Raw genomic sequence first — 6,359 nt, 5'->3', positions numbered from 1 at the left:
TACAGTTAAAACACAATCCAACTTTAGTATGTAATGCTCTAGTAATAAGCCCAAAATGCAAACATATTTTCTTAATTACAAGCAAATACTTCAGTTTAGAGGCCTGAAATATAACTCTTTCAAGAGTTATCATACCCCCAAACCTAAATTTTTGATTGTCCTCAAGCAAATATTTATGAGTATGCATGAATTCAGGTATACATGAGTTTGCCAAAACATTAGAATTACCTAATATATCATTGAGCTATCTAAAATATATTTTATACCTCCATTCTCAACAATCTTGTATTCAAAAAATTGGTTCAAGTTTTATAGGCATGTTTCACAAGTGAGGTGTAGAAAATAATACCAAAAGAAATAAAAAATCCTAAAAATTTCATGCAATTCTGATTATAGCAAGCATCTCTTCACATACTTAGTATAACTATCCTCTAAAGTCAGTTTCTCTATTTACAACAAATTCTATTCTCTGCATGTTAACAAAAAATTTCTAAGGAATTCATCTTGTCACATGATTAATGTACTTGATGACCTCAATGGAGAAAACAATAGATTGCTAGATATTACATCATGCCACAATTTGAATGGAATTCACTCATGAAGCTAAGGGTTTTAACTAAAAAGATGGATGGAGCAAACAACTACCTCCTTAGCTACTCCGCCTAACACTACAATGGAGTGTCCTTACTTTTTTTTAATCACTCTTATTTGAAACTATTTTTCCAATCAATAATGTAATGGAGCAAACAAAACATTACTGACCTACTCAACAAATCCCAAACATTGGAGTGTTTCATGTATTTTACCATGATAAACATTATTTTTTCCTACCAGCTTATTGAATTTAGATTCAAGAAATCCTAAGTGTATTGAAAGAAACTAATATAAACTAATTGCACTTATAAGTAGGACATGCTACTTTTAAGGATCAATTTTCAAACAACTATCCTAAGCTAAACAGAACTAATTACTCGAACAATTTTCTAAATTTATCAAAGAGTTACTATCCTTATCGAATATTATAGACAAAAATATACTTACCAAAGTTTGGATATTATTTGGAAATTATATGTCATGGCAAAATAAATGACAAAACAACAAATATTAACATAAATATCTAATGCAACCTATATCCACAATACACCACCAAACTTAAAGGATGCATTACCCTCAATGCATAAAAAAAGAAAATAAAAGTTTAGAAAATAAAACACATATTTACAAATATGGAAATGCAATGACAAACAAAAATGAATGCATGAATTAGAAATAAAAGCTTGGACAGAATATTTATTACTCTTAATTTGGTTTGGTTGACTTCTTGGTTGCACGTTTATAATGCTGTTGCCTCTCTATTTCACCACTATCAGCTTGAACTATTTTTCCAGTAGCTGTCTTGTAACGCTTCCTTTTAAGCTGATTAATAGGCACCTTTTCATCATCATTAGAATCTGATTTCGTGAGTTCATCAACCAGTTGATGAACTGCACGTTCTTGTGTGGTCATAGGTGCTTTTAATCTTAGTGTGGTAGTAGTGGTAGGTAGTGTAGGAATACAGTTCACTTCTTCTCTTTCCTAGTCAGAATCAATGTTCATCAATTCTGTCTTCTCTTCATCTCCCTCTGATCTTTTTTTTTCTTCTCCTTAGTGGTAGTGTGTATGGTAGTTCCAGGCTCATCAGCTTTATTTTCATCCTCGTCTCTTTAATTTCATCTGATAGTAGCTCATTTTCATTGAGTGCAAATCCTCCCCTTCTTTATTAGACTCTGTGATCTCATTAATAAGGCAATAAACTAGAAATAAAAATAACATTAAGTAATTAAAGATAAAAATAATAAGAACAAAATTAAAGTAAAGAAATTAAAGAAAAGAAAGATAGAAAAGATTTTTTATGTTTTTTCCAACTCTGCAATAATTTAGAGTTGCTAAGTCTCAAAAAGGTTGAGTTGCTTCTGCAACTAACCGAGTGAGTTGAGCATTTGTTGTTCAAATGGTTTTTTGGAGATAAAAGATATTGTTGAGGAAAACGCCTTGTAAACATTTCTTCCACTATTGTTTCTAGCAAACCAATGGCTTGGCAATCTTCACTCTCATCAACACATTTCAGGGCATCAAATATGTTAAATGTAACCTGCTGATCATTCACCCTCATAGTCAGTTTGCCTTTTTGCATATAAATTAGCTCAGTAAATGGTGGAGGTGGTCATCCTTTAGGTTGTTGATATTGTTTTGTTGTGGCATTTATGTTGGCAACATTATCTAATTCTGCCACAACATTTTTTTGCTGACCATTTTTAAGTGTTGTATGCTTTTCAGTTGGTTCTGAGATATTTTCATGATCGAGTCTTGAGTCGCCCTCTTTTTCCATGGCATCTTTAGCAACATCATTCAACTGAGTTCCACTTCTAAGAGTGATTGCTTTGCAATGCTCTTTTCCTTATGATCTCAAATTCTAAGTATCACTTGGTAAAACTCCTTATAGTCTCGAATTTAAAGAATTTACTATCTGCCCGACTTGATTCTCAAGAGCTGGTAAGGACGCAGCTTGACTCTGGATTACGACATCATTCTTAGCCATATATTCCTTCAATAGAGTTTCTATATATGAAGAAGATGATGTCTACAAGACTCACGAATGATAACCACACTAACGTTATTCACCTGTACAGATCGTAACTTCTATGTCTAGAGTGCTACAATTATTCTTTTGAATACTTGCTTGTGTCAATTAATTAATAATCTAATGTATTTAATCCTTTCATATTCAAATTCATCTAAGAACATAACATACATTCAACTATGTATAGAACTTGCATGCATGCATTCAAAATAAGCATAAATCGAATAAAATAATAATTTTAATCAAAATCATATCATGAGCATTACAAATAATTCAATATTCACCCAAATAATTCCAACCCAAAGATAATTAGCTTATGGGTTGGGCAATGAAATCCAAAATTAAACCATTCATCACCATTCTTCAAGTTTTATGAATCACAGAAATTAAAACGAAGAAAAATAGAACAAAGGCAGAAATGTAGGAAGTTTTCGCTACACTCCAGCTTTTTCTTAAGATTTTATGAAAAACCTAGGGCAAATTTCTCTTCCCCTTATCCGCATCTATGATCTCCTCTTTTTAGTTGTTACCCTTTTCTTCTTTTATGAATTTTCCACGCAATTTCTCCATAAGATTCTGTTGCAGAGAGAGAAATTGCTCTCTTTCTTTTCTTTTCTCCTCACAATCTGTGTGTCCTTCTCTTCTCTCTCCTCTTTTTATACGGTAGATATGTCCCTCTCAGCACACATATTTTACTACTCTTTTTTAGGGTGATTTATCTGGTACACGTACAGTTGGCTGAGAGTGACGTGGATTGAGTGTTGCGTCATCTTACTGGAATTTCCATGACATTTCTATTGGAAATCTATCCCACCATTTGCCATGGCAATGTTTCACCTCCTTTGTTCTCTTTTCATCTTTTCATTCTTCTTGCCTCTTTCATCCTACCTGCACCTACTACCAAAGGCTACCAAACCTCTTTCTAGCAATTAAAAGTAACATAAATTTACAGTTAGAATGCAATCCAAGCTTTAGTATGTAATGATCTAGTAATAAGCCTAAAATTCAAACATATTTTCTTAATTACAAGCAAATACTTCAGTTTAGAGGCGTGAAATATAACTATTTTCAAGATTTATCAACATGGCATCTTCCGAAAGGAATTAAAAGACAGTGATTACCCAATGGGGTTCTCTATGTATCCTAGGACGATGATGGGCAAACCTCACATGACATGAGTTTAGACAAATCTATATCGTAAACACATCATGAAAGAATAGTCTTTTTGGCGAATCCTGACATGATAGACTTTGTGGCATACTCTAAAGGAACAACTCCCATGGGGAATTTTGAAAGAAATGCCCTCGTGGTGCATTATAATAAGGCTCTCAGTGGCGTACCTTAAAGAAATGTTCTTTGTGGTGGATTCTGTATCAAGTTGCTTAGGCGTGTTCGGTATGGGTCTTAAGCGAAATTAGTAAAGTCAATTAGAAATAAGGTTATTATAGATTATGTGGTAAAGTATAATAAGGTTGTGAACCGATCGAATATAATAAATTAAAGAGATATAGAGAAAGAACAAGCTGGTATAGAAAGTGTGTTCAGAATATGAATATTTACGTCTGTACGTTCGAAGGAAATATCTATTGTTTATATATGAACTCTTTCATGAATTTTATTGGTACATTGGTCCAGTCTTGAGTACGTCAAAAGAATTGTTGATTAGGTTGCATGGATTGATCGGATATAAGAAAGTAAGGAATGTATCGAACACATCGATGAGAAGGAAAGAATTCAGAGTAAGCTATGGTATTTGACGAGGATGTCAGAATAGAAATTAAGGAAGCACTCGTCAGGGGCAAAATTAAAAGTTAAGAATGATAAGATTATCCTTACGATTCATCAATTGTGATGTGTAATTATTATATGGGTAAAAAATGTTTCTCTCACTAAGTTCTTGTGAACTTACCTTGTGTATGATGTGTCACAGGTGAAACACTACAAGATAGCGCTAGGAGGGACGAGGCCAGGACTACGCTAATTGAAGGGGCGTATCGGGTTATTATGCATACAGAATAAGTCGGAAGGCGCATTCAAAGTCTAAAATGTCACTTAGAAATCCACATTTTTAGATAATTGTTTTAGATTAGGATTCCAATTTAGATATTATTGTAAATTAATCTTCAAGTATTGAAGTTGTATTTACCTATTGTACATACACATGTAATTTAGTTTGAATCAGTGTGTATTCAAGTTGTACTTAATTGTAAATTGTATTAGTAAATTTAGTTTTTTTTTCTTTTTTACGTATTCGTGTGGTAATACCCAAGACCTGAATTCGGCAAACCGAATCAGAATGAGGGTATTACAACCACATTATGGTATAACAATAATGCTTTGTCACTTCTCTAATCCATTTTAGTGTTATTAAGCCAAATTCATTATTTCCACCATGTTTCTTCCAATTATCAGAACTCACTAAGATATTATTTTCTCATATAGGTATTATTAATTTTATCTAAGATATTCATGGTCATCATATAGTTTATCTACCATTTTAACAATTTCTCATATACTTTATATGATATATATCATTTTCTCACATGCTTTGTCATCATATCATTTAGTTGGGGAAGTTAACAGAATCCATGGTACTTACTTTATTAACAACAAACACTTGAACCCACTCCAAAATATCTTATAGCCATCTCTTCTACCAATCTCCCTCTCTCAACACAAAAACATATATACAAAAAATTACAATGTACTCCAATGACTATTTCATGCTAAAACTCTCAAATATTAAAGGTGGAGATGGAGAGAGGTCATTTTATTACCTTTCTTTGAGATTTCTCTCTCTAGCCATAACTTTCTCTCACTGGCCCACTTGAAGCCCCATACTCAAATGAAGAAGATGATGGTGGAAATCAAGTACAAGGTTGTTTTCTAATAAGATTTAATGGAAGAAAACCTGAGTGTTTGGGGGATTTTCATTTGAGAGAGAAAAGAGGAAGAAAAGCCTCAGGTGGAGAGCTTTTCCTCCTCTCTCAAGTGTCTACCAAAAATAGAAGAGAAAGATGAGAAAAATATCTCATCTTTACCCCTTTTTTATTTGCCGCACCAAAATGGGGTCAAAGTCAACAAGTCTAAAATATTAAAATGCGTGGTCCACAATTCATGCCCATGTTAAAATCTAGTCTAAAGGATCCAAATTATTTCCAATACTTTAACATCTCGTAAATTAATATTTCCAATATAGGTTCCATGTAAAATAACCAAAATGTCCCTTATGTAAAATTACACTTTTGTCCCTTTTTGTCTCACTACTTTTCTTTATTCCATTCAAGGCACCTAATACCTCAAATTTTCAAAAATTTATACTTATCATCCATAACCATTAATATTACAAGCATAAATTTGCATTTAGGACCTTCTCAATAAATTAAAAAATTTACAACTTATCCCCTAAATATTCATTCTCATTCAATTTAGTCCAAAAATCCACTTTTATTCACATTAACTCATTTCTTTGATCATATGAAACTTTATTAATGCTTTTCAACTCATTTCTTCATTGTTGGGAAATTTACACTTTAAGTCTTCATAGTTTTCAAATTCTGCAATGTAGCCCAAAAGTGACTTCCGTCATAACAACACATATTCCAAAGCATCCTTATGTCTAGCAATCCTTAATAACTCCTATTTCCCAAATTTGGTCAAATTGCATTTCATCTTCAAACTTCTCAAATTTTATGATTTGGTCCCTTAATGCCAAAACCTCCTATTCACAGTCATTCTC

At 32.5% G+C, this 6,359-nt stretch overlaps 1 long non-coding RNA gene across 1 annotated transcript; it reads right to left on the bottom strand.

Moving 5' to 3' along the window:
- Nucleotides 1-3,483: 3,483 nt before the first annotated feature.
- On the bottom strand, nucleotides 3,484-5,612 carry LOC121214683 (uncharacterized). The gene is made up of 2 exons (XR_005910314.1): nucleotides 5,398-5,612; nucleotides 3,484-3,542 (listed from the first exon to the last, which is right to left on the bottom strand). It is a non-coding gene; the product is annotated as an uncharacterized lncRNA (long non-coding RNA).
- Nucleotides 5,613-6,359: the final 747 nt, after the last annotated feature.

Source organism: Gossypium hirsutum, chromosome D02 (assembly GCF_007990345.1).
Source record: "Gossypium hirsutum isolate 1008001.06 chromosome D02, Gossypium_hirsutum_v2.1, whole genome shotgun sequence".
NCBI lineage: Eukaryota > Viridiplantae > Streptophyta > Magnoliopsida > Malvales > Malvaceae > Gossypium > Gossypium hirsutum.
The sequence above is the reverse complement of the archived record's forward strand: the minus strand, read 5'-3'. Positions and strand labels throughout refer to the sequence as shown.